The 27931-nt window shown below is 53.3% G+C and overlaps 1 protein-coding gene across 1 annotated transcript in view; it reads left to right on the top strand.

The window, feature by feature from the left end:
• The window catches only part of LOC144758378 (uncharacterized), a 687536-nt gene that overhangs the window by 331456 nt on the left and 328149 nt on the right, over positions 1-27931 (top strand).

Raw genomic sequence — 27931 nt, forward strand, 5'->3', positions numbered from 1 at the left:
CCGTCAGGCGGACAAAGTTTTCCAGGGCCCATGCGCACAGCTGTGTCCCGTCACTTCCGATGAACAGAAAGTCATCCAAGTAATGAGTCACCCCTTCCACACCGTACGTGTCTTGGAGTGCCCATTGCAAGAAACAACTGAAAGTTTCAAAGTATGCACAGGACACCGCGCAACCCATGGGCATGCATTTGTCATAGTAAAACATGCCGTCGAGCTTGAAACCTAGCAGCTCGGGTGTACTGGTAGTAACCTGAAAGCTGATTCGATGTCAGCTTTGGCTAACCAAGCCCCTCTGCCCGCTCTCCTGACCAGGTCCAATGCTACATCCAGCGTGGCATAAGACACAGAGCATGCTTCCTCATCCAGCCCGTCGTTGACCGAGGTCCCTTTGGGGTAGGAGAGGTGGTGAATGAGCCTAAACGCCCCTGGTTCCTTCTTTGGCACGACCCCCAAGGGAGACACCACAAAGTTCTCTAAAGGTGGGTGCAGGAAAGGACCCCCTACTCTGCCCAGAGCTCTCTCCTTCTCAACCTTTGTTCTTACCACCTCTGGTTGTTCCTTGGCAGATTTCAGGTTATCAGCGTCCCTGCTTCCCAATGCCCCCGAGTAAGGAATCCTAAAACCTTTGTGGAAACCCGCTAACAGCAAGCGGCTGTCTGTCTCTAAAGGGTAACGCCTTAGTAAGGGAGTAATGTTTTCAAGTATCACAGGAGACCCACCCAGGGCCACCCGCCGGTGTGGACTTGTTGAGGGAGAGGAAGCGACTGGGGTAACCGGGTGCCCAAAAAGCTCGCTGACCTGAAAATGCTGAGACACAGGGGGCATGAGGGGAGGAAACAAACCCAGGGAGCTGACACCTGACTCTAACTTACTGCCCTCCTTTGCTCGCCGGCTGGGCACTCTGCTTGGATTGGCAAGATGCCGAGGTCGCGGGGTGTGGCCCCCCGCAGGTGCTGCATGCATGGACAAACTTACATGTTTTCCCCCAGGAGCAAGACCCATTATTGAACAAGCGGCAGGTGCCGGGGGGAGAACGCTTGAAGCCACCTCTGGCACCACCTCCCCTGCGTCCCCCCCGAAAGGAATGTTTTCCTTTGCCCCGAAAAAAGGAAGTACCCCCCGAAGGAGCCTGCCCACTCGTAGCGCCGCTAGTTGGCCCCCCTGGAAGTTGTCCCCGAGCTCCCATGTGCTCCATCCATAGCTGCACTTCCTTCTGATCCCAGTTCATCTCAGGGCACTGAGACATTTTTCTACGAAACTCCCTGTCATAGTTGATCCACCCGTTTCCACCCCATTTCAATGCCTCATTGTGTATGATCCTCTAGTATTGGACAAGGCCTGGGCCCTGATCGGGAAACCGTTCCATTGTGACAGCCGCTAATATTGAGAAAGCCTCTAGCCAGTTACCAATGCTCTTCTCGGGCCAGGGCTGGTACTTGACCTTTTTATCCTCTTCCTTAACGCCAAACTTCCTAGCATCTAAGCCCTCCTGCCCTAACATGAGAAGGGTGAAAATGTCGATGAACTCCCGTTTCCATATTGCCTCTTTGGCGGGCTGGGGTACCTGCCGCGCCAGCGAGCATCGCCCCGAGAGGAGCGGAGCAGTAGTGATCGCGGGAGCAGTCGTGATCGCGGGAGCAGGAGTAGGGACGGGAGCAGTTGGAGTGCTGCTGACTGGGGGCAACACTGAGGGAGCGCTAGCGGGAACAGCTATAGAGTTAGCCCCCGTAGTGGACGGCTCTGGAGTAGAGGCGGCGGACTTAACAGGCGCTGCCCCATTAGCCGCCCCACTCGAGCTCGGGAGAGCCGCCGGTGGTGAGGCAATCATCACTGCCTCCCCTTGCTTAGGTAGAGCTGCGGTCGCCCCTGAATCCCCCTGTTTTGCCACCTGCCCTGGAGACCAAACCGTGGATGCTGCCGGGACCGTGCCCACAGTCCCCACGTTACTACCCCCTGCTGGAATGGCGCTAGATACAGAGCCCCCCCTTTGAAAGCGTTCCATGAAATTGTTCAATGAGTCCAAAACTTTGGCCAAATCGTCTTTGGTAGCAAAATTACCTTGTGCCGCATGCGTGTCAATGGGGGGGCAGGAGGCGGTAGCATAGCACTTGCTCCCCCGTTAGGACCTCCTTGTGGGTCGCCACCGACTTGCTACGAGTCAACGGCAAAGTCTCCATGGGGAAATCCCTCACAGTGGGCTTTCTGCTCCGCTTGGGCCTGGCCCGCGCGGCATCGATACTGCTCGCGTTGTCGGACGAAAGGGATTCAGCCGGGCACCCAGAATCCTCCGGCTCCGGTGTATTCAGCATACTCTGCGCCCAAGCCAGACCCTTCAGCTTGGCCAGCTCCAAGAAGTCAGCCCACACTGCGTCCTGGGATGTTCCTGGCAACGATTCCTCCACCTGGGTATTCTCCTGGAAGAGAGGGGGGGAATTCTGGTTGTCCATCCTGACTTCGCAACGCTTGCACGTAATCTATGGGTAAAAATTTGTGATCAGCCACAGTACACCAACGTAGGAAGAACCTGGCCTTCGCGAAACTTCAACAGGCGCGTGACCCACACCCCTCCATACTCAACAGGCGCGTGACCCACACCCCTCCATACTTACATTCCTGTGATGCAACAGGTGTAGTGAAAGTTTCGAGCGATACGGAGGACTCGGAGATTGTGAGTGAGGAGCGGCTCTGGAGGTAAAAAGGCGGATGTTAGTAGGCGTACTTGTCCACAACCGACTTGATCCCTTTCCCCCACCGCGTGCTTAAGTCCTCCCTCCATGTCACCACCCAGATGCTTGTTCGCCCCGTATACCTGTCACTGGACCTCTAAAATCCACCTGTCCCCTTCCGTTGATCTTCCGCTGTCGAGTTTTACTTGCAATCTGAAAAATAAACCACATTGTCACAACGTTCCTTCTCATCCCTTAAAGCGTTCTCCCTCGCGTGTTGTGTTCCTTCCGTTTTTCGGCCGGACCCTTTTCTTTCCGCTCCGTCCCCTCCATTCATCACCCATCGTAGAGATGCAATCCTGTAAAATATGGATGTTAGTCACATATAACCGAATTAAATAACATCCCTGTGCCTTCCCTGTATCCTTACCAGCCCTACACCATCCCTAGCTATACCACATCTAAGCTGCCCGGGGGAAACCTGCTCCCGGAGCCCGCTAGTACCAAAGCTGCAGCTGACGTGGGCGGCCCCTTTCCGGCCGCAAAGACCCCCCGCAATTAAAGCAACTTGCCCGGGCGAGGGGTTGGACGGACGTAGAACACTGAGTACCCTACGCCATGCGTGGTCCCCCTAACCAAGTATAGGGAAAGCACCTGTTGCTTTCCGTACCTGACCCAGGCCGATGACCTAAACCTTGAACTGTGCCTTGGGTCGGCCCCTAATGTTGGAAATTACCTCCAGCTTCATACACCCTTACATCCCTACCTTCGGTGGAGCTATTGGCCACTTACGCTACCAGGACCCCGCCCAGCACGTGTCACAAGCCTCCCAGAACAACCTGCCCTGGCCGTGATATCCAACCCCTTGAGACCGCTCATCGCGTGCATACCGCCAGCCTCCGCCCGAAACGAACCCTGCGCAACAATACCCGCTCCCACGCGGTACCAGCCCAAGCCGCCTCCGGCAGTGAACGATTGCGGGCATGCGTGCATCCCCCCTTCAGGGATAATTCCACCCCCATAACAACCTGCCGCACAATGCCTGAACTCTCCATGCGCAGCCCGGCAGGGGGAATTCACGGCAGGCCGCCGAGCTGCTCGTTCGCCCCGGGGGGGGGGGGGGGGGGCGGGGGGGGGGTAGGCCTCCCTCCCGTAATCTTTCACTGAAATTGCCTGGCCTGGCCAGAGGTGAAAATTAGGCCCCTAGTTCGACCGAGCTGTCACCCGCAGCGGCTTTTCGGCAGAGCCCGGACAGCTAGGTGATGCAGGCCGGGTTGACTGTGACCCGGCGGTAAGAAAAACCTCGGCACTTAAGACAGGGGTCCCTGCAGCAATCCCGGTGTGGCACTGTGCTACTACCACTGCCGGGGAAGTAGCCGCCCGACTATTGTCCGGGCTCTAACATCGCTGAATACAACATAGCCTCACTCGCCCCCTACCCTCGCGAAACAGCGCCCCTTTCCGCTGCAACCCAGAGGTGGAGGTGCCCAAACTTGGCCGCTCCCCCACCCTTTGTCGGACAGGACGCAACCCTCAGTAATGGCCGCCGTGGTCAAAAGGCGGCCGGACCCGCTGGCGTGGCAACTGACCCTCGCGGTCAAAATGGCAGCCATACCCGCTGGCGCGGCAACTGACCCTCGTGGTCAAAATGGCGGCCATACCCGCTGGCGCGGCAACTGACCCTTGTGGTCAAAATGGCAGCCGGACCCGCTGGCGTGGCAACCGACCCTTGTGGTCAAAATGGCGGCCGGACCCGCTGGCGTGGCAACCGACCCTTGTGGTCAAAATGGCGGCCGGACCCGCTGGCGTGGCCACTGACCCTTGTGGTCAAAATGGCTGCCGGACCCGCTGGCGTGGCAACTGACCCTCGTGGTCGCAATGGCGGCCGGACCCACTGACCGCTCTCAGATCATGGAGGACTGGGGGCAGCCCCTGCAGCCCCACCTGCAGAAGTTGTGCCGAACCCTATCCCCAGTAAAGAAAAGGCCCCAGCCTCCCAGCACACATGGCCCTCCGACGGAGGGTATAGGAGGGCTATGGGTGGATGCCTTCCGACCTGAGTGCCGGCCGCAAGGCATCACTCCCCCCTAACTGCCCGCTCCCTCGCTCGTGCATACCGATAAGGCTCAATCTCCCGCCACAGTCCTACTGTGCGTCTCAACCCCGCTACCATCATTCTCCTCTAATTAGCAATGCGAGCCACCGCGATATGTCCAACCAAGGCTGCGTTTCCGTGCCTCACACCTTCACTTGCCCGTACGAACTAGGCTAACCACAGTATGTTGGTGTTCCAAGTTACGGCCCTGTTCCGTTGATGACATGAAATAAACAACCCACAATTACCGATGAATTACCCGTTGTCCATCATGAAAACCAGTCCATAACATTCCCTTACCCACAATAACTCCCCGTAGTCCCACACATCCAGCTACCCCCGCGTCCCACACCCTCGTCCTATGCGTCTCCTAATAACAAAAGCATCAGAAAATTGCCCGAAACGATGCAGAACAGCCCTTTTCTCAAAGCTATACTCTCCCGAAAACGTGCTGCCCTCCCGACCCCCCCCCCAAAGCCCATCCCAAGCAGGCCTCCGCAATACAACGAGAGCAAACACCCCCCCTAGACAATTCCCCGAGCATACGCGCGTTACCCCACTACCCCCACCCCCCCGCCCCGTCATCAGAAAAATCCATCACAGCACAAACAAAAGCAGCGCATCCCCATCCCCCGCAGGCCTAACCAACGCTCCGGAAATACCCCCCGCCGAGGCAATCCTCGCCACCCCCACCTCCCCTGCGACCAAGCCGCCAACCCTCTACCCCCCACCCCCCGCCCAGCCAATCGGGGAATCCACCCCAGTGCGACAGATGATGCAGCAGGTCCCGGGGGGAAGGCGACCGCTGAGTGACCCCGGTGACCGCCCCGCCAAATGCCTAAGGGGAAACATACCCGTAATGTCTGTGACTGGCCCAAGCTCACGGCACCAGTCCCAATAGTAGGCCGAGGCCCAAAGGAGACCCCAGGCGGAGCGCGCCTGACAATAGGGGGGGGGGGGAAGCGGCAAGACCACTCACCTTAAAACCTGGGCAGCAACACCAACATCGAGGGCAGCGAAACCAAAAGAGACTGCTCAGGGGCGTGGAGGAGACATAAATACCTTGTCCCCCCACGCCCCCCAATAAATCGCGATGACCTCATGGCCCTGGCAGAGGCCTCCGGCCACTGGACCCCTGAGGGCTGGTGCGCCGGTTCTCCTGTGGCACTACGGTGCCCGCCCTCTTATGAGGGTCACCTGCGGCTCCGTGTCGGGCGGCCTGCATATCTGGAGTGAGCTTTAAACTGAGGCTTTGAACAATGCTGGAGACCCTGGGATTAAAGCGCCTCGAGCCACAGCTGCATCCGGGGCCTCTGAACAGGTCCAGGGGAGCAGTGTCTCTCTTCAGAGCCTGTGCATAGCGCCCCGAGGCTCAGGGGGAGTCAGAGGCACTGGATGGGGTGGAATGAACTCTGGGCTCCTCTGTCCTGAATGAGAATCCTTCACCGAGAGGCCTGTCCAGAGGAGGGGGAGAGGAGGAGAGGCCTGTCCAGAGGAGGAGAGGAGGAGAGGCCTGTCCAGAGGAGGAGAGGCCTGTCCAGAGGAGGAGAGGAGGAGAGGCCTGTCCAGAGGAGGGACAGAGAAGGTGAGGAGGAGAGGCCTGTCCAGCGGAGGGGCAGAGGAGGAGAGGCCTGTCCAGCGGAGGAGAGGCCTGTCCAGCAGAGGGGCGGAGGTGGAGAGGCCTGTCCAGCGGAGGAGAGGCCTGTCCAGAGGAGGGGCAGAGGAGGACAGGCCTGTCCAAAGGAGGAGCAGAGGAGGAGAGGCCTGTCCAGAGGAGGGGCAAAGGAGGAGAGGCCTGTCCAGCAGAGGAGAGGCCTGTCCAGAGGAGGGGCAGAGGAGGACAGGCCTGTCCAGAGGAGGAGCAGAGGAGGAGAGGCCTGACCAGAGGAGGGGCAAAGGAGCAGAGGCCTGTCCAGGGGAGGGGCAGAGGAGGAGAGGCCTGTCCAGGGGAGGGGCAGGGGAGGAGAGGCCTGTCCAGAGGAGGAGAGGAGGAGAGGCCTGTCCAGAGAAGGAGAGGCCTGTCCAGGGGTGCAGAGGAGGAGGTGAGGCCTGTCCAGAGGAGGAGGGGAGGAGAGGCCTGTCCAGAGGAGGAGAGGAGGAGAGGCCTGTCCAGAGGAGGGGCAGAGGAGGAGAGGCCTGTCCAGGGGTGCAGAGGAGGAGAGGCCTGTCCAGGGGTGCAGAGGAGGTGAGGCCTGTCCAGGGGTGCAGAGGAGGTGAGGCCTGACCAGAGGAGGGGCAGAGGAGGAGAGGCCTGTCCAGGGGAGGGGCAGAGGATGCGAGGCCTGTCCAGAGGAGGTGAGGAGGAGAGACTTGTCCAGAGGAGGTGAGGAGGAGAGGAGGAGAGACCTGTCCATAGGAGGGACAGAGGAGGTGAGGAGGAGAGGCCTGTCCAGCGGAGGAGAGGCCTGTCCAGAGGAGGGGCAGAGGAGGAGAGGCCTGTCCAGAGGAGGAGCAGAGGAGGAGAGGCCTGTCCATGGAAGGGACAGAGGAGGAGAGGCCTGTCCAGGGGAGGGGCAGAGGAGGAGAGGCCTGTCCAGGGAAGGGGCAGAGGAGGAGAGGCCTGTCCAGGGGAGGGGCAGAGGAGGAGAGGCCTGTCCAGAGGAGGAGAGGAGGAGAGGCCTGTCCAGGGGTGCAGAGGAGGTGAGGCCTGTCCAGGGGAGGAGAGGCCTGTCCAGAGGAGGAGAGGAGGAGAGGCCTGTCCAGGGGCGCAGAGGAGGTGAGGCCTGTCCAGGGGAGGAGAGGAGGAGAGGCCTGTCCAGGGGTGCAGAGGATGTGAGGCCTGTCCAGGGGCAGAGAAGGAGAGGCCTGTCCAGGGGAGGAGAGGAGGAGAGGCCTGTCCAGAGGAGGTGAGGAAGTGAGGCCTGTCCAGGGGTGCAGAGGAGGTGAGGCCTGTTCAGGAGTGCAGAGGAGGAGAGGTCTATCCAGGGGTGCAGAGGAGGCGATACCTGTCCAGGGGTGCAGAGGAGGTGAGGCCTGTTCAGGAGTGCAGAGGAGGAGAGGTCTGTCCAGGGGTGCAGAGGAGGCGAGACCTGTCCAGGGGTGCAGAGGAGGTGAGGCCTGTCCAGGGGAGGGGCAGAGGAGGAGAGGCCTGTCCAGAGGAGGGGCAGAGGAGGAGAGGCCTGTCCAAGGGTGCAGAGGAGGTGAGGCCTGTCCAGGGGTACAGAGGAGGTGAGGCCTCTCCAGGGGTGCAGAGAAGGTGAGGCCTGACGAGGGGCGCAGAGGAGGAGAGGCCTGTCCACAGGTGCAGAGAAAGAGAGGCCTGTCCAGAGGAGGGGCAGAGGAGGTGAGGAGGAGAGGCCTGTCCAGGGGTGCAGAGGAGGTGCGGCCTGTCCAGGGGTGCAGAGGAGCTGAGGCCTGTCCAGAGGTGCAGAGAAGGTGAGGCCTGTCACGGGGTGCAGAGGAGGTGAAGCCTGTCCAAGGGTGCAGAGGAGGTGAGGCCTGCCAAGGGTGCAGAGGAGTTGAGGCCTGTCCAGGGGTGCAGAGGAGGTGAGGCCTGTCCAGGGGTGCAGAGGAGGTGAGGCCTGTCTAGGGGTGCAGAGGAGGTGAGGCCTGTCCAAGGGTGCAGAGGAGGTGAGGCCTGTCCAGGGGTGCAGAGGAAGTGTGGCCTGTCCAGGGGGCAGAGGAGGTGCAGGGGTGCAGAGGAGGAGAGGCCTGTCCCGGGGTGCAGAGGACGTGAGGCCTGTCCAGGGTCGCAGAGGAGGAGCGGTCTGTCCAGGGATGCGGAGGAGGTGAGGCCTGTCCAGGAGTGCAGAGAAGGAGAGGCCTGTCCAGGGATGCAGAGGAGCTGTGGCCTTTCCAGGGATGCATAGGAGGTGAGGTCTGCCCAGGGATGCAGAGGAAGTGAGGCCTGTCCAGGGATGCAGAGGAGGTGAGGCCTGTCCAGGGATGCAGAGGAGGTGAGGCCTGTCCAGGGGTGCAGAGGAGGTGAGGCCTGTCCTGGGGTGCAGAGAAGGAGAGGCCTGTCCAGCGGTGCAGAGGAGGTGAGGCCTGTCCTGGGGTGCAGAGGAGGTGAGGCCTGTCTAGGGGTGTAGAGGAGGTGAGACCTGTCTAGTGGTGCAGAGGAGGTGAAGCCTGTCCAGGGGTGCATGGGAGGCGAGACCTGTCGGAGGGTGCAGAGGAGGAGAGGCCTGTCCAGAGGAGCTGTGTCTCTCTTCGGGGCCTGTGTATAGCGCCCGAGGCTCAGGGCAGAGTCAGAGGCGCTGGATGGGGTGGAATGAACTCTGGGCTCCTCTGTCCTTAATGAGAATTCTTCACCGAGAGGCCTGTCCAGAGGAGGGGCAGAGGAGGAGAGGCCTGTCCAGAGAAGGAGAGGAGGAGAGGCCTGTCCAGAGGAGGAGAGGAGGAGAGGCCTGTCCAGGGGTGCAGAGGAGGTGAGGCCTGTCCTGGGGTGCAGAGGAGGTGAGGCCTGTCGAGGGGTACAGAGGATGTGGGGCCTATCCAGGGGTGCAGAGGAGGTGAGGCCTGTCAACGGGTGCAGAGGAGGAGAGGCCTGTGCAGGGGGCAGAGGAGGAGAGGCCTGTCCAGGGGTGCAAAGGTGAGGCCTGTCCAGAGGAGGTGAGGCCTGTCCAGGGGAGCGGTGTCTCTCTTCGGGACCTGTGCATAGCGCTCCGAGGCTCAGGGCATGTATGTGTGGCACATGGGCACATATGCACATTTCAGGGATGCAACAGGGTGTCCTTTTGACACCCTGGCACCCTTGAAATTGCATTCTCAATTTGCGATTCTCTAAATGAGAATTGCAAATTGTGAATGTCTTCCCATTAATTTCTATGGGCCTCTAGGTCCATATGAATGAATGGGGAGATAGTCCTTAATTGCAAATTGCAATTTGCAATTGGCAATTAAGGAATATGTAGGATTCGCAAAATTATTTGCAAATCCTACATACATAGGGTTTCGCGATTCTCAAATAGCGATTCGCAAAAAATCGCTATTTGAGAATCGCAAAACAAAAGTTTCATACATATGGCCCTAAATAGCTTCCACTCGAAAGCAAATTTATAGAGGGAATTATTACAGGAACAGGAGTTCCTTTTAAATAACTGGCCAAATTAGGTGTCGAAACATTACAGGCGCCGTGAATTTTAACATGTTGACATCCAAGGGAAGGACGACCAACAGGCGAGTTACACTCCTGTCCTGTTAGAAAAACGTCTCTTTCAGCATATTGACAATGACAGGCAAAGGGCAAGGATCATACCTCATGTATGTAGCTGCTCCCAAGGGGTTCATATCTACCTATGGGGAAATGTTTCATGCAGGCAGTGAACGGAAAGGTTGAGATGGGCAATGAGATAACCCTGTGTGTTAACAACACTGCTAATGGCGTTGCCGCTACAGTGAAGGGGAGTTGTTCAAGCTTCTCTATGTGTAACATAGTGTAACTAGCGTCTTTCATTGCCATTGATTGCTGTGTTTGTGTCAATAAAAGAGTAAGATCAAAGCGGTACTGTTGAGATAATGCCAAGTAACGGCACCTTTCTTAAGTGTTTGTAATGTCCAGCTAAATTGCATAATTGATGTAAGTTGATCTAGGAACAGTACTGACTTGTTATCTTTCAGGAGAGCCTTAAAAACATGGCTTTTCAACGTGTAATACTGGTCTTTTTTTATGCTTCATTTGGAGGATTGTAGGCAGCGCTAGTGTCAGAGGGTGTCTTTCACCTATTATGCACAGGAGCAGAACCGAGGCAGTTCCAAACGCCTCTCTGCAATTTCTGGGCACGCATGTATAACTCACGAGAGCAACCACAAAACCACAGGGGGGAAGGGGATGGGACAGAGAAGAGACAGCCTCAGGATATTCAGTGGTTCTTCCTTCAACGTCTAGACCCTTCTTCTTTTCTTTTAGTTGTTTGTCTTAGTTGAAGTGAACTGCAAAATAAATGGTCATAAACAACTTATCTGACTCTAAACATTTATCTTAAATAAATTATTCTTGGTGTACATACTCAGTTCTCCTGTGACCCATGCCTCTCTTCTATTGTTTGTTTGTCTTCTTCCTTGTTACTGGCTTACTGTAACTGAACACTAAACAATTGTTTATTATTTGTCACTGCTTTTCTTTCTTTATTTTTCTTTCTTATTATTCCTAGGTTTCTCTCACCTAATGTTCAGAAGACTCAGCTTTTACTTCAACTCCTACTCTGGTAAGTATTAACCTTTAACACCTATGTACATGTATGCTCTGATGTGTGCTTCTACTGAACTCCCGAAATACTAAGGAACACACTAGCCGAACCTCCTGGTATCTCTGCTCTGAATTTTCTCAGGAAATATTTACATCTGCTACTGTTGTCTTGAATACCATTCACTATAGCAATGTGCAATGACTGAAAACTGGCAGGATCCTCAGTTACCTTCAAATACCGCCCCAAACGATACTGCAAAAATCTTACTGACTGCTGGAATGAACTTTGGTGTTCACGCTCAACTCCGGCACTAATCACGCAATGAAACGCATCGAAAAAACAATTGCGCAACAAAAGTATCTTCCTCTTTAACTTTCGCGGCGCAACCCTGAAGCACGTCCTATCTTCGTCGAGCGGGGGATGGGGGGAGAGACAACAGGGAGAGACAAAATGAAATCTGTCTAAAGGCCGACTGGGTAGGTGACGACCAAGGAGGGAGTCCACGGCCCATCTCCCCTATAGCTAAACCAGGTAGCTCCATCGGGCATTCGACAAAAAAGTTCAGTCTCAATACATTGAGAGAGGAGAGAAGGAGAGACAAAAATAGAGGGAGGATGTGGGACGAGACGACAGGAGAGACGAAAAGTCAGTCTGGCTGAAGACCGACTGGGTAGGTGACGTCCAAGGAGGGAATCCCCGACATGTCTCCACTATAGCTAAACCAGGTAGCTCCATCGGGCATCAGACAAAATAGCTAGATCTCAAATGACGAGGGGAAATTCACAGATAGACAGGGTGGGGACTAAGGGCCAGGGCAGGTGAAGGCAGAGTTCAGCAGCAGGAAAGTGGAGAGGAGTTGAGCGAGGAGATAAACAGGGTAGGAACTAGGGCCAGGACAGGTGAAGGCAGAGGTCAATAGCAGGAAAGTGGAGAGGAGTAGAGCGAGGAGGGGTAGGGGGAAGGTATTTCGGGAAGAAGTTCCCATGGATCTGGTGGGCTAGAGTTGCCAGCTTAGCCAATGTGCGGGTATTCGGCTGGTTCTCCGGAGCAGTCTCGGGTATAGTCGGGTTCTGCGTGATTTTTGATTTCCCCTTTGTTCTTGCCTTCAACGATGCCTTGAGGCTAATTATTCTTACTGAAAAGCCTTTTCTCCTGGGGAGCTGACTGATCCTGAAAGTCAGAACAGCCTTGGGTATCAGTTTGCGCTTTACAAGTGATTTCAACATTAACATTAACATTAAGTTGATTCTGACCATGATACAATTTTGCACAATATCAAGTACAGAAGATACAATATTAGCGAAAGTATAAATACGAGGTGACAATGTATTAATGTTGTCCACCACAGCAATATCTAAATTATCCTGGTCAATTTGACGTAAACGTACTGCAGGTGCCAGTTGCAACAATTTTCAAAGTTCATTGTAAGCAGCATAAACAAATCATTTAGAACTTGGTGATTTTGGACCCAAAAGGAAATAAGATAGATCCAATTCTTCGCACTTGAGAGAAACATGTTGTTTCACTGTAGATAAAGTGTAATGTTTTAATCTCCGTTGATACAATTTACCCACAGAATATGCTGTTACAGTGTTAGAGTGTATGGCTTGTGAATATTGGTGACCAGGTCTATTTAATTTGAATTCAGATGTTGTGTTTAAAAAACAAGAGCGACAAACATTTGTGTCTATTGGCCATAATAACCACTCACCCAGAGCATGATTGTATAATACCATTTAATTGGTTCTTCAGTATAATTTGTGTAAGAATGCCAATCAGGAAGGGGGCTAGTGATGGAACATTGGGATTCATTTTTGCCAATCCCAGAAAAGTTGTTTGCTGGACAGTGTCGTTCAGAAAAATAATTTGTCTGGGAATCAGACATGCATGAAAATGAGATTCTGTACCTTGGACTTGCCAGGACTTAGTGCCCCAAATAGATTTCAAGTCAATATAATCCTTCCAATTATCGTAGACTTTCAGGACTAGGTTGCCAAGGCAGTATATAGTAACTTAGTTTAAGAAAGCATATATTTTTTTAAGTAGCGAGAACCAATTTAAAATAGGATGATTTTGGGTCTGAAGCGTCATCACTTGTGAAATATGTATATTTTATCTTGTGTGTTTTGGAGTTATCCTGAGGCAGAATTGGACAATGTTCCCATTGAGTATTGTTCTAATGGGGAAGCTGTCCATTAGCTCTATGCAGAAAATTATTGTGAGAAGTTGGCCTGATATATGATGCTCACTAGTTCTAGTGATCACCTTGTATCAGTCCAAACAACCCTTATGGTGATTGGTTGTAAGTCAACCTTATAGACCAGCTATCCTAATGGTAGCATGGACAAAGCAGTCTTAGGCTAAACTCTTTTGGCATGTGAAGCCAGCTGTTTTACCACAATATAACCCCTTGAATACCAGATGAAAGGACACCACACAGGTTGTTATGAAAATAAACAGTATATTTATTAATAACAAACATCTCTGAACTCTTTATGAGGTCAGAGGGCTAAGCACATGACAATCACTTCTGAAAAATACGTTAAGTTGCACAAAATTACAATGGTGCCCTAGGGGCACGACAAACCATATACTAAGTAAGTGGAATGTGAAAGTCAATGGAAGGAATGGAGCTGTCCCGAGGCTGTAAGATCGATGGGACCACCCTACCCTAACTCTAGGTAAGTAATAGGAGGCCCACGGAACGCGTGTGCAGAGTGTGAACTCACACGTGAGATGCGTAACAACGTCTATGGACAGTACAGTTCAGGTTAAAGGTGAGTATGGACAATCCTGACTAGGTAGGACTAAAACGACTGTGGAACTGGACACTAGGACAGTTAAACTACCCTTGAGCAACGAAATGCTCTCGTTACCTCACCCACGGGCCGCGGGTGCATAGGTGCCAAAGTTTGTCGGGTTCTCGCGTTGAAGTCAATGGAGCCTGAAAGAAAAGATGCTGCAGGCGACCAGGAGGAAGATGTCCGATGCAATCCAAGGGTGGATTGGTGAAGAAGAAGACCTGAAAGCAGAGGGGACAATGTTCACAGTCACTAGCCAGTGACTGGAGTGGAACCAGGAAGGAACCAGATGTCGTCGTCGCGATCAGGTGAAGAGTGGACGCTTGACTCTGCAGCCACGTGGACCAGGAGGTGTCTTCGACGACCAGGATGGAGGCACGAGCTGTCCCACGCAGGCTCTCACTGTCAGCGGTGTTGGATCCGGAATCGGTGTCAACAGGCCTTGGCAAAGGCAACCCACGCGGTGAATGAAGAAAGCGTCTGGTGCGGACTAGGAGAGTCCGGGGTGCCCCTCTTTTGGAAGGGAGCAAGGGCCAGTCTGAAGCAACCAGACCAGCAGCAAAGATTCAAAGGTTCGTCGTCTAGGAGACCACTAGCCAGCCGGCAAGTGACCAGACAACGCGTCGAGCAGCAAACAAGCAGAAGGGCCCCACGCAGATCTCGTGGATGCTGGAGGGCTGATCTTCGGTGCAGGGGCTGCTCGGGCTGGGGCTTCTCAGTCCCCAAAGCACTTGGTCGAGTTTACCTCGGGAGTCGTGCTGGAAGCGAAGTGCAGTTTCTTCCAAGATGGCCGGTCCCACGTGTCTCGTCGCAACCACGGGTCTCAGCTTTGCTGCAGATGTGAGTTGAGGTCGGAGAGGTCTGAGAATCCGGGTCTCGTCGGGCTCTGAAGTCTGGATCCTCGAGGGAAGACGACAAAGGGAAGCCGCTGGACGCTTGATGGTGCCTGCTTGTGCAGGGTGGACACTCCTTGCCCACAAGGGAGATTTCTTCAGTCTTCAGTGGAGCAGAACGTCGAAGTCCAGAGTTTCATCTTGTAGAGTAGTTCAGGATTAATCTAATTTGGAATGGGACCAGCTCCTACCTTTATCCTGCTAAAGGGGACTGCACTACTGACTAGGTCCCTCCCCTGGGTGGGACCAGGAAGGGGGGTGGCTACAGCCCCTATCCTTTGTCCGGTTTCCCGCCAGAGCTGGAGCAGGGATGCCCCAGCAACTGGTTGGAACCGGTGTATGCACAGGACACCTTGTGTGCCCCGGGCATGTCTCATTCCTTTCAGGCCTATCCTACCCAATACACAAAATCCTGTCTGGGGTGGTGCTAGCACCTCCCAAGGCAGGAAACCCTTTGTCCAAGCCACCCTCGCTGGAAGGACTCCCAGCAGCAGGAGGTCAGACTTGTGTCTGTAGTGGCAGCATCCATTTTGTGATGCCAAGGCTCGAGTTAACTTTAACCGGGGTTCTCAGTTACATACATGTCGTGTCCCTCTAGAAGGGTGGAATGCTACCCCCGTCGCCAGAATTGGCGAGGGTGTAGTATTCCAATTCGTATGACACCTTACTCGACATGTTTTGATAATATTATACCAGAGTTAGCATTTAACCGCGAGGATTATAATGCACTTAAGAGTATATGGTATAGCGTTATCATGGAACAGCTATTAGGACTTCGTTCCGCAAGCTGCAAACGGGCTCAGCTCATGCCAGAGCACCATCTCACATAATTCCAAGAACTCTGCCTTCAGGATTGATAAGGCCTTCAATAGGAGTGACTGATAGGAATATATGTGTCCATTTTAGGTTTAGATATAGGTAACTATATCTATAGCAAAGGGTGATTACACCACCTTGCCCCAGCTGTCGTGCAGCCAGTTGTGTCTGTTTAGATGGCCAGCCAGGGGTGGCATAATACATGCTTCAGCCCCTGGTAGGCCCTGGGTACACCTATGCCCTGGGTACCCATGGTACACTTTACAGGGACTGATAAGGTGGCCCAGTACCAATTGGTAAATGCACCTAAGGTACATGGTTGTCAATTTAGAGAGAGAACAGCTAGGCTGTGGGTCTGATTAGCAGGCCCACAGCCAGGGAAAGTCGTAAACCAGTGAAGCAAAAAGCAAAAATCTGGGGTGACCATAGGATTGCAGACCCCACTCTCCTACATAACCCTCCCCCCAAAACTTAGGGACATTAAACTAACCTTGACCAGGTGAGTCTTCCTGTTCTAAGTGGAAATACCTGGAGAGACCATCTGCAGTGCCATGGTCAGTCCCTGGTCTGTGCTCCACTGTAAAGTCCATCCCCTGTAGGGAAATGGACCACCTAAGAAGTTTGGGGTTTTCACCCTTCATCTGATTTAGCCATAAGAGGGGCTTATGGTCGGTCTGAATCTTGAAGTGAGTTCCAAACAAGTAGGGCCTCAACTTCTTCAGGGCCCAAACCACAGCAAAGGCCTCCCTCTCTATAGCTGACCAACGTTCTCTCTAGGGGTCAGCCTTCTGCTTATAAAAGCAATGGGCTGGTCATGACCATCAATATTCAGTTGAGATAGAACAGCTCCCACACCCAACTCAGATGCATCTGTTTGGACAATGAAGGTTTTGGAGTAGTCAGGACTCTTGAGAATAGGTGCAGTACACATGGCCTGCTTTAGGTCATCAAATACCTTCTGACAGCTAGCTGTCCACTGAACTTTCTTTGGCATTTTCTTGCTTGTCGGGTCATTAAGTGGTGTCACAATGGACCCATAATTCTTGACAAACTTCCTATAGTAACCAGACAGGCCCAAGAAAGCTCTGACCTGTGTCTGGGTGGTTGGAGGAGCCCAGTCCTTTATGGCCTGTATCTTGCTCTCCAAGGGTTGAACCTGGCCTCCACCCACAAGGTGGCCCAGGTACACAACCTGACTCTGCCCTATGTGGCACTTAGTAGCCTTGATAGTGACCTCCAAAACTTTCCTCAGGTGGATCAGGTGATCCTCCCAGGTGGAGCTAAAGACAGAAATATCATCTAGATATGCTGCACAAAAGTCATCCAACCCAGTAAGAACTTGCTTCACCAACCTTTGAAAAGTGGCAGGTGCATTTTTCAAACCAAAGGGCATCACCACAAATTGGTAATGACCTCCTGTGGTAGAAAATGCTGTCTTGGCCTTGGCATCCTCAGCTAACCTGATCTGCCAATAGCCAGCTGTTAGGTCAAATGTACTTAAGAAAGTTGCAGAAGCCAACTTGTCTATCAGTTCATCTGCCCTAGGTATTGGATGGGCATCTGTCTTGGTGACAGCATTGAGACCCCTGTAGTCTACACAAAACCTCATCTCTCTCTTACCATCCTGGGTGTGAGGCTTTGGTACTAGAACTACAGGACTAGCCCAAGGGCTCTCTGAGGGTTCAATGACTCCCAATTCCAACATCTTTTGTACTTCTTTCTTTATGCAGTCCCTGACGTGGTCAGGTTGCCTGTAGATTTTACTCTTTATAGGCAGACTTTCTCCAGTGTCCACTTCGTGGGCGCACCAGTTTGTCTGACTGGGGGACAGAGAAAACATTTGTCTAAAGGATTGAAGGACCTGCTTACAATCCTTTTGTTGATGCTCAGAGAGGCTGTCAGAAAAGACTACAGCATCTACTGACCCATCATCAGGGTTCTGACTGAGCAGGTCTGGGAGAGGGTCACTCTCTTCCTCCTGCCCCTCATCTGTGGCCATGAGCAAGCCCATATCCTCCCTGTCAACAAATGCTTTGAGCCTATTCAATGAAGTACTCTGTGAGGGTTCCTGGGAGTTCCCATGTCCACCAAGTAGGTGACTTCTCCCTTTTGCTCAATGATGGTATGGGGTCCAGACCATTTGTCCTGGAGAGCTGCTGGGGCCACTGGCTCCAACACCCACACCTTCTGTCCTGCATGATAAATAGCTAGGACATCCTTTTGGTCATGCCAAGCTTTTTGAAGTTCTTGGCTGGCCTCAAGGTTTTTGGATGCCTTCTCCATATACTCTGCCATCCTGGAGCGGAGACCAAGTACATAGTCCGCTATGTCAAGTTTAGGCTTTTTGAGAGGTAACTCCCATCCTTCCTTCACCAGACATAGGGGTCCTCTTACAGGATGCCCAAACAGAAGCTCAAAAGGGCTGTAACCAACCCCCTTCTGTGGGACCTCTCTGTAAGCAAACAGGAGGCAGGGTAAAAGGATGTCCCATCTTCGCCTAAGCTTTTCAGGTAACCCTTTTATCATCCCTTTGAGGGTCTTGTTGAATCTCTCAACAAGCCCATTGCACTCTGGGTGATAGGGTGTGGTAAATTTGTAATTTACACCACACTCCTTCCACATTGCAGTCAAGTATCCTGACATGAAGTTTGCATCTCTGTCAGAGACAACCTCCTTAGGAAACCACACTCTGGAGAAAACTCCAAGCAGGGCCCTAGCCACAACAGGAGCTGTAGTGGTCCTAAGGGGAATAGCTTCTGGATACCTGGTGGCATGATCCACTACCACGAGTATAAATCTGTGTCCAGATGCTGTTGGGGGGTCCATTGGTCCAACAATGTCAATCCCCACTCTTTCAAAGGGAACCCCCACCACAGGTAGCGGTATAAGGGGGGCCTTTGTGGTGCCACCTGATTTGCCACTGGCTTGGCAGGTGACACATGAGCGACAAAACTCTTTAGTGTCCTCAGACATATGAGGCCAGTGAAAGTGTGGGGCAAGCCTGTCCCAAATCTTGTTCTGGCCTAAGTGACCTGCAAGGGGAATCTCATGGGCTAAGGTGAGAAGGAAACCTCTAAGAGACAAGGGGATGACCAGCCTCCTGGTAGCACCAGGCTTGGGGTCTCTTGCCTAGGAGTATAGGAGTCCATCATCCCAATATACCTTATGGGCACCTGTAGCATTCCCTGCAGCCTCAGTAGAAGCCTGCTGTCTGAGGGGTTCAAGGGAGGAACAGTCTAACTGGGCCTGCCTCAAGTCTGCCCTGGAAGGTCCCCCTGTCCCAAGAAACTCAACCTGTTCAGGTTCAAGCTCTTCTAGGACAGTTCCTTCTGGGGTCTTGGGGTCAGCCTCCTGAGAGGGCTGATCCTCAACCTGAGGCAGGGGGGAAGGCTCAGCCTTACCCCTACTGCTCCTTCTCTTGGATAGTGTCTGGTCCATTCTTCCAGGATCCAGCACTTGTTCAGCTGGGCATTTCTTGGCCTGTGACCTGGTCACAGCAAGGACATGTGAGGAGAGACCTAGCATTTCTACATGAGTCCTGTACTCCACATCTGACCACAGTGAGGATTCCGAATCATTGCCCAAAAGACAATCTACTGGGAGGTCTGAACTAACTACAACCCTTTTGAGGACAGTTACCCCTTCCCAGGAGAAATTAACAACTGCCATACTGTGATTGGTAGTGACATTGCTAGCATTGGTCACTAGGTAGTCTGAACCTAGAATGATCTGGTCAGGGTCCACAAATGTTGTTGTCACCATAGTGACACTGGCACATGTGTCCCTGTAGGCCTGAGCCATCTTTCCATTTATCAAAGGCGTTTGTCTGTATTTGCCCAGAATACTAGGACTTACAGTAGAGTAGGGGTCATATCCATGTCCCCAGTACAAACAAGAACTGCCTGAGTTGGTATTCTAACTAAGTCAGAACCCACCTCAGTTCCCAGGGTTAACCCAACCATAGCCTTGGGAGGTACACTACCACTACTAACTGTACTAGGGGGTGCAGGTGTCTTAGGGACAGTAGTGGTAGGAGTTTGGCCTTTCTTGGTGCACTCACTAAACCAGTGAGTCTTACTTTTACAGTATTGGCACCATGGTTTCTTAGGACCATCATTCTTCTTCTTTTGGGAAGTTTGGGACCCACCCTCCTTAGGTTGTTGGGGCCCTGTTGAAGACTTCTGGTCATTTTGCTTATTCTCATTGTTACCCTTCTGGTCTGCTTTCTTCTGGCCACCACCCTGGTTCTGGTTCTGCTGCTTGACCCTTGTCCTGACCCATCTGTCTGCCTTCTTTCCCAATTCTTGGGGAGAGGTCAGATCTGAGTCAATCAAGTGCTGATGCAACAACTGGTTCTGACAATTATTTAAGATTTGCTCTCTCATAATTAGATTATACAATACTGTGTAATCAGTAACTTTACTTCCCAGTAACCAGCCCTCCAAAGCCTTAGTGGCACAATCAACAAAGTCAGTCCAATCTTGAGCCTGAGTTTTCTGGGTGTCCCTGAACATCAACCTGTACTGTTCAGTTGTTAAGCCAAACCCATCAATCAGTGCAGTTTTCAAGACTTGGTAATCATTAGCATCCTCATCTCTAACAGTGAGGAGCTTGTCTCTACCTTTACCTTCAAAGGAGAGCCACAATATAGCTGCCCACTGACTCTGGGGTACCTGCTGCACTTTGCAGGCTCTCTCCAAAGCAGTTATCCACTTGTGGATATCATCTCCTGTCTTATAGGAGGGCACTATTTTACTCAGGTGTCTATTATCAAAACTCCTGTCTTTATCCTTAGGGATATTGCTGCCACCAGTGGGGACTACTCCACTCAACTGTTGCTCTCTAGCAAAGGCAAGCTTCTCTTTGGCAAGGGCAAGTTCTTCCCTCTGGATCCTCAGATTAGCCTGCTTCATCCTTGCTTCATGCTCTCTCCTCTGAGGGGAAGTAATTCTCCTCTGAGCAGAGGCATGAGAGTGCACAGATCTATTGGAGTCCCTAGAATGAGATCTATCTCTCCTAGCTCCAAAGTTAGGCCTGCTCAGGGTCAGTACTGGGGGTCCCCCAGATCCTTCCCTATGTAGGTCTAAGTTGGCCCTTGTAAGTCTGCTGACTAAAGGTTGCCTATTGTCTGCCTCATCCCCAGAGATTTCCTCCTTCTCCTCCTCCTCCTCTTCTACATTCTCTGTTTCAGGGAGGTCTGGATCACCAGGAGTACCTTCTAAGGGGGGCATGCTCCTATCTGGATTAGCGAGGTCTTTGTTAGCAGCCCTTCTTGCATCATTTGTCTCTAAGAGACCTAACAGAAAAGGAGTGGTAGGGTTAGAACCCTGTTTCAATTTCCTGGAGGTACACAATTGTCTCATCTCCTGGAAACTGAGAGCTGCATATCTGGAAAGGACCTGTGGAGGGTCACTAACCACTAGGGGAGTCTCTGAAGACTCTCCATGGGTAGACATGCTTCTAGTGAGTTGTAAGTGATGCACCTACCTACACTATGGGTTTTCCTACTGATCCCTTGCTAAGAGTTGTAGTCAGGGTGTGCTAAGCCCTTTCTACTACAACAGCTGGTTCAGTAGAACTCAGAGTATTTCTAAGCTTGTTATATGTACCTAGAGTACCTTATGTGATCTTTCAAATGATATTTCAAGATTATACGTGGTAAAAACAACAGCAAGCTCAAATCCCACCGCTGCCACCAATGTGAGAAGTTGGCCTGATATATGATGCTCACTAGTTCTAGTGATCACCATGTATCAGTCCAAACAACCCTTATGGTGATTGGTTGTAAGTCAACCTTATAGACCAGCTATCCTAATGGTAGCATGGACAAAGCAGTCTTAGGCTAAACTCTTTTGGCATGTGAAGCCAGCTGTTTTACCACAATATAACCCCTTGAATACCATATGAAAGGACACCACACAGGTTGTTATGAAAATAAACAGTATATTTATTAATAACAAACACCTCTGAACTCTTTATGAGGTCAGAGGGCTAAGCACATGACAATCGCTTCCGAAAAATACGTTAAGTTGCACAAAATTACAATGGTGCCCTAGGGGCACGACAAGCCATATACTAAGTAAGTGGAATGTGAAAGTCAATAGAAGGAATGGAGCTGTCCCGAGGCTGTAGGATCGATGGGACCACGCTACCCTAACTCTAGGTAAGTAATAGGAGGCCCACGGAACGCGTGTGCAGAGTGTGAACTCACACGCGAGATGCGTAACAACTTCTATGGACAGTACAGTTCAAGTTAAAGGTGAGTACGGACAATCCTGACTAGGTAGGACTAAAACGACTGTGGAACTGGACTCTAGGACAGTAAAACTACCCTTGAGCACCGAAATGCTCTTGTTACCTCACCCACGGGCCGCGGGTGCATAGGTGCCAAAGTGTGTCGGGTTCTCGCGTTGAAGTCAATGGAGCCTGAAAGAAAAGATGCTGCAGGCGACCAGGAGGAAGATGTCCAGTGCAATCCAAGGGTGGATTGGTGAAGAAGAAGACCTGAAAGCAGAGGGGACAATGTTCACAGTCACTAGCCAGTGACTGGAGTGGAACCAGGAAGGAACCAGATGTAGTCGTCGCCATCAGGTAAAGAGTGGACGCTTGACTCTGCAGCCACGTGGACCAGGAGGTGTCTTCGACGACCAGGATGGAGGCACGAGCTGTCCCACGCAGGCTCTCGCTGTCGGCGGTGTTGGATCCGGAATCGGCGTCAACAGGCCTTGGCAAAGGCAACCTACGCGGTGAGTGAAGAAAGCGTCTGGTGCGGACTAGGAGAGTCCAGGGTGCCCCTCTTTTTGAAGGGAGCAAGGGCCAGTCTGGAGCAACCAGATGTTGGAAATGGGATCCCCGGCTGGCCAGGGCTTTCGCCAAAGTCAGTCAGAGACCACCACACCCAAGTCAGGGCAAGGGAGTTACACGCCAAGATAACCCCTACTCACCCTCTAGGTAACGTGGCGCGAGCAGCAAGGCTAAACTTGGAGGCGATGTAGGCTAAGTATTTGCGCACGCACCCCAGCAACAACAACCAAAGGCCCACCACAAAGGAAACTCCACACAAGGTTATATAAAAATAGCCTTTGTATTACACCAAAACACATTAGATAAAACACACACTTTACAATGTGCCAGAGGCACGGGCAGAATTTACAAGGGGATATTTACAAGACAGGGCCACCTGGACCACTGTCAGGAATCAGAAGTAGCACTTTCAGAAATAGCACTTAGTACATAGAATATAGCACAAAATAGCACACAACCAGTAATCACTGGTAATAGGACCTCACTAGCACCACCTGTACTAGGGAGAAAACAACCACCTATGTATTACAATACCTGTAGGGGTGTAAGAGGAAAACACATGATGCAATGCATAACATTCATTCAGAGGTGTAAAGAGGAAAACACATGATGCATCACAATACATTCAGAGGTGTAAAGAAATAACATTGCGCAAAACTTAGATCAGTCACCACCTGTGACAGTCCCTGTGTCCCAATGTCAGGGCCTAAACGTAGCAGTTGCCCACAAAGTGCTGGGCAACTGGTGCAGGGAAAGTTAGGGCAACGTGGGAGCCTCTCTGGGCTTAAGAACCACTACTGTGGCACTGCGGAGCCTCACTGGACTCTCAGAACAAATGGGCAATGAGCCTCTCTGGGCTTACAAAGCAATCTGCCACCTCGAGCCTCTCAGGGCTCAAAACCAAAAAGGTGCAGCCTCACTGGGCTGTTGGGGACCCTCACGGGGGAATGGCACCCTCAGAGCCTCTCTGGCTCAAAGAACAAATGGCCCCCAGGAGCCTCTCTGGGCTCCTCCACAATTAGCGCCTGGAGCGTCGTGGCGCCAACAAACAAATGCCCCCTAAGAGCCTCTCTGGCTCTAAACACAAGGGCGCGAGGTCGCGCTGCTGAGGGGGCAGGGAGGGGGGGGGCGGACACCGACAACGTGTCCCGGCGCCCCTCCCTTCGCTTCTGGCCACACTCACCAAACCAGCAGGCCCCCTTGAGCCTCTCTGGGCTCGGAAAACAAATAGCGCCTGAAGCCTCGGGACTCCTCAACCCTGGGGGGGCTTGGGGTGCACGTCGGAGCGGCCCTCTACCAACGGGGCCGCTCGAGGAAACAAAGAGAACCCGCCCCCGCACTCACCGGGACTTCACTGGTGCTGCGGGGGGCGGGAACCACTGCCGGCTTCTTTCGCACTCACCGGCTGTCTGGCGCTGCGGCTGGGCCGCGGGCGGGGCTCCTCTCCTCTCGTCCCGGGGCCTCAACCAGACGTGGCAGGCTCTGCTCCTTCTCTCTCGTCCCGGGGCTCCCCTCTCCACTCGGGGAGCCTCGGGGACCCGGCCGGCAGCTTCTCTGCTGCAAGGGGCGGGACTTCCGGGTTGCCTGTCTCGGGCCGCGCTGCAATTGGTCAGCCGGCCCAGTGCTTCCGGGTCGCCGCGGGCAGCGCGGCGGCTCGCTTCTTAGGCAGGCAGGCGGGGGATGAATTTACCGAGGGGTGGCCTCCCTCGTAGTAAATTACCAATCAAAAACAGCGGCAATGTCCCGGGCAGGGTGGGCACCTGCCAGGGGACTCCACAATCAGCAAAAGCGGCGTGGGCAGCCGCGGAAGGACAACGACAGCGCTCCCAGCGCTCAGCTGATGAGCAAAGCGCTTCTAAGCGCTAGGGCCGCAAATAAAGCGCTTCCAACGCTTCAGGGGTAAGAGAAAGCGCTCTCAAGCGCTAAGGGCCACAAGGAAGCGCTTCCAAGCGCTAGAGGCAAAGTTCAGGCCCCAAAGTCCTTGTAGGCAGGCAGGGGGCAAGGCTGGGCCCAGAGCCAGCACACTGGGTCTCCAGGCAGGGAGACAGTCCAAGTGGCGGTCCTCCGGCCAGCAGCAACAGCCCCCTCAGGATCCTGGAAAAGAACCACTTCAGTGGGGACACAGCCCCATTTTTATACAGTGCATTCCTTTGTCTGAGGGTGCAGAGTGGGGGCGGAACCAGTCGCAGCTGGTTCTTGAGTACTCTGTTTACCTCAACCACCCTCTCTATTCACTGGCAGGGCTTGGGTCATTAGACACACCACAGGGGGGCGGAGCCAGCATTGTGTGGGGAAAACCCAGCCCATCCAGGACACAGGTACACTCCTCCCACACATCACTCATGCTGATCTCCCACTCACCACCGGGCAGACCCATCCAGACTTCCTGGAGCCTGGCATGCCAGCCAGCTCCAGCCAATCACACGCCAGCACCCTCACAGCACACGTACAGCCATGTCTAGAAATGGCGCTTCGCTACTAGACACATACATGCTGCATACACCGTTGCGCAGCATTCACTCACACGAGTTCACACATACCAGACTCAAGCCTGTACACCCCACGCATCAGGAACTACCAGGGACACATACATTCCCCATGCATTCCTATGGGCGGGCAGGCCTAGCTCAGCACATGCACTCAGAGTGCGCACGCACTTTCCACTGGGACACAGTGAAAGTGCGCAGAATCCAAAAATCACCATCTCCAGGTCACCATTTCACGCAAAAAGTCTAGGGGTGAACCTGCCCTAAGGGCCAAAGTCCAACATAACCCCCTTCCAGCCAAAACGCAGGGGAGACCAATCACCACCGTGATGGACTTCCCTGCTTGGGGCGATAGAACACGGACGCGGGCCCACAACTGCAGGGACACCCTCCTGTTCTACGCCACGGTGAACCCATGGGATTCCTTCTAAACACACTGTCTGGACCAACTGGGCTACCCCACTGGTACTCCCAAGTTGTCCGCGGCCAGGACCAGGCCCTGGGCCATCCAGGTGCCACTGGTCCATGCCAATTCGCAGAGCGGGGGGTAGTAACCCCTGGCACATAGGAGCCATTCTCCACTCTTCCTGTCTGCAAGACAGGACTAGACTGCCACTGGTACTCCAGCCTAGGGCCTACAACCTCAGGCGGACCAGGAGTCTCGGGGAAGGTTCTCCTCCCCCTACCTCTTCTCCTAGGGTTCCTCCTCCCTCTGCGAGGGGTACCCCTAGAACGCCATTCCAACCCAGGACTTATCCACTCAGGTTGCACCGGGGTCAGAGGTGGGCTCTCCCACCCTCTACACCCCCTTCCAGAGGTCTGCCCTCTCCCACCTGGAGAAGTTCCTCTGGAAGAAGAACCGGTCAGGACACTGGTTACAGTCGTCCTACCCTTCAGGTCAGGCCGATCCTGAACCTGGCCTTCCAACCTCTGGTCTAAAACCTTCGGTGGAACAGTTGCCTGGCACTCCAGGACTTCTGGGGATTCACACGCAATCCCCCTGAGGCTAACAAATGTCACATCTGTTGCGTGACTGTCTGTCTGGCGCAGATCTCCCGCCCTCTGTCCACCTGACAGTGCGTGACGATCCCCCAGACCAGAAGTGGTGTTACCATGGTCACTACACGGGAACCTAGCCCAACTGGGTAGTCCCTGACCCACTGGTCCTTCCACTGGGGAACTCCCCCAATCACTCCTCACTCTGGACTCCTGTACCACAGGAGCTCTGGTTACAGACGCTCCAGGTCCTCTACTCACTAGGAGATCCTCCTCAACTGGGTTAACAGGACAGCCTAGGTCCCCAACCTGGTGTTCCCTCAAGAAACCACCCAGGTTCTGAGACAGGGCTTCGGGCCTCTGGGGGCTCTCAGCCACCCACTGACTCCTGCTCCACTGAGCCAGGCAGTCAGCCCCTACACCCTTCTCACTAACCAGGGACCTAGCTGGGCTACACTGAGCCTCTTCCACCACGCTGGGCTGGAAGATCCCTGACCCACTACTTTTGGAGTCACTCACCAATGACTCTACAGAACCTCTGGTCCCTTCCCAGCGGTCTGCTTCCTCTGCCAGCTCACATGATTCAGACAATCCACACCCTAACAGGTGTTGGCGCAACCCTGGTGAACAACAACTGAGCAACTGCTCTCTGAGAAACATATCGAACAATAGGTCCCAATCACATTTCGTGGGCTCCCGTACCCAATCACACAGGGCTTCACAACAGTCATCCTCAAAGTCTTCCCAAGACTGATGAGACGGTTTCCTAAGGTTCCTAAACCTCAACCTATTCTCCTCCTCTGGGGAAACAGGAACCATACTCTGGGAACTGGGACTTTCTAGACTGAGATTTAAATAGCTGCCACCACTGGACCCAACCCTCCCTGGGGGATCCAGACACTCAACACTGCGCGCAGGGGATAGTCTACCCTCCAGAGCTACTTTGCCTCTGGTGGCGGCCCTCTCAGCCTCCTCTATCCTGTCCTGCGCTAAGACCCTCTCGGTCTCCAGCTGTTGCTTCTTAACCTCCAGCTGTTGCTTTCTAATGCCCAGCTGTGCCATAGCCTGGGCATGCTCCAACCTGAGCCTCTCTAAAGCCAGCTGGTGCTCCCTTTCTCTCCTCCTATCTTCCAGCTCCTCTGGGGACAGGGAAAGGGATGAGGCGCTGCCTCCTATGCTGGACCCAGCAAGGGACTCCCTATCTATGGGGTCCTCACTATCTGCTGGCGTCCCTGTGCTATCATTTTCTTCCTCCTCTTCTGAATCTTCAGGGCTCCCCACAGACCCACCACCCTCCTGGTGTGAAGCCCGGGCCCTTTCCTCACTGCGCTCAAGGTCCCACTGACACTTTTGCCATAGGATCAGGCTGCTCCTAAGTTCGGACTGAGTGTCTAACTCATCCACCCCTATGTCTCTCTCTTCACAGAACCTTACCAACTCTCCCATACTGTATCTAAACAGAACACAGAAATCAAAAGCAGGCTCCATTCTGGCGGACGTTCTAAAAGAAGAGATCACACAGGGAACCTAGGGGTCTGAGCTAACACAGGAGTACACAATTCACCAGGTATCAGCAAGCTCTCTACCCCAGAGAACTCACACTCATTTGCCTAGTGCCACACACCATTCATCCACACACAACCCCCCCCTCGGACTAGTAAGGCAGTTTCTACCACCCCTGACTTCTCAACCTGACCACAAGTGACACAGGTACCAGACTCTGGGCGCGGGGTGGGGGGCAAATGCACTGGACACAATTGCACAACGATACCTTCAGGAGAAGAAAATATGAAACTTCCAAAAAAAACAATCCCCTTAAAATGTGGTCATCTAAAATGCAGAGTTTTGTGGTATGGCCAGTTGCCACTAAGGTACAAGGCAAACACAAATCCTTATCCCACCGCTTGCCGCCAATGTTGGAAATGGGATCCCCGGCTGGCCAGGGCTTTCGCCAAAGTCAGTCAGAGACCACCACACCCAAGTCAGGGCAAGGGAGTTACACGCCAAGATAACCCCTACTCACCCTCTAGGTAACGTGGCGCGAGCAGCAAGGCTAAACTTGGAGGCGATGTAGGCTAAGTATTTGCGCACGCACCCCAGCAACAACAACCAAAGGCCCACCACAAAGGAAACTCCACACAAGGTTATATAAAAATAGCCTTTGTATTACACCAAAACACATTAGATAAAACACACACTTTACAATGTGCCAGAGGCACGGGCAGAATTTACAAGGGGATATT

Source organism: Lissotriton helveticus, chromosome 1_1 (assembly GCF_964261635.1).
Source record: "Lissotriton helveticus chromosome 1_1, aLisHel1.1, whole genome shotgun sequence".
In the NCBI taxonomy this organism is placed as follows: Eukaryota; Metazoa; Chordata; class Amphibia; order Caudata; family Salamandridae; genus Lissotriton; species Lissotriton helveticus.